The 932-nt window shown below is 39.6% G+C and overlaps 1 non-coding gene across 1 annotated transcript; it reads right to left on the reverse strand.

The window, feature by feature from the left end:
• Nucleotides 1-448: 448 nt before the first annotated feature.
• TRNAE-CUC lies at nucleotides 449-521 on the reverse strand. The gene has a single exon. It is a non-coding gene; the product is annotated as a tRNA-Glu (tRNA).
• Between the last annotated feature and the right edge of the window lie 411 nt (nucleotides 522-932).

Here is a 932-nt window from a genome sequence, read left to right on the forward strand (position 1 = left end):
AATTAAAAAGGGCGAGTCCTCATGTTTTAATAAGGGCCCAGTAATTTGTTTCAAAAAGGACCGAATATTGTTTCAAATAAGGGCTTGAATGATCATAAAATTTCAAAAGGGTTTTAAGGGTATTTTAGTTTTTACTTATTTAATTTTTCTTTTTTTTCTTTTTTTCGTTTTCACCACCAAAAAAAAAAAAAAGATCATAGGCGGGAGGGGCGCCCTTTCGTGATGAGTTTTTTTTTTCGGGAAAAAAAAAAATGAATAAAAATTAAAATGTGAAATGACGCAAACGCCCTTCAACGATCCTTTTTGATATTAACTTAGTGAAAAATATTAGAAGGTAGAGAATTAGAAAAAAAAAAAAAAAACTTCGGGTCCTTTTTGGATTTTTCCCAAAGAAAAAAAAGGAAGAAAAGAGCAAGGAAACCACCACCCCCAAAAAAATAAAGTTGGCTTCCGTTGCCGGGACTTGAACCCGGCGTCTTCGGGTGAGAGCCGAATATCCTAACCAACTAGACTACAACGGATCGCTTGTTTTGTAGGGACTGATTTTTATCTATATTATAGAAAAAATTAGATGGAAAATTTCGACCGACACGATGTACGGTCACTGCACGGCATCATGACACGACATTGGCAAAGTTCCTAACCTGCGCGAATAAAGGGGTTTGTCTCATTTACCAACTCCATGGACATTGATGGGACGGGAAGGGTAAATCACGCCTCGAAGGACGGAGGCTACCGACCTCGATAAGGTCAACGAATTCGATTCCCGTTCCAAAGGCACACGCAGAAGTGGTGCGCAGATCAAGCGGCTTTTATCCCATCCATCAATGACGCTCTGGAGATTGACAACGCGGTAGAGTTCGCCGACCGGAAATGAATCAAAAGACGGTTTAGGAGCTTGTCTGATAATTGAAATCAGAACTTTCTCCTGC

The sequence above is a fragment of the Rhodamnia argentea genome, chromosome 2 (assembly GCF_020921035.1).
Source record: "Rhodamnia argentea isolate NSW1041297 chromosome 2, ASM2092103v1, whole genome shotgun sequence".
NCBI lineage: Eukaryota > Viridiplantae > Streptophyta > Magnoliopsida > Myrtales > Myrtaceae > Rhodamnia > Rhodamnia argentea.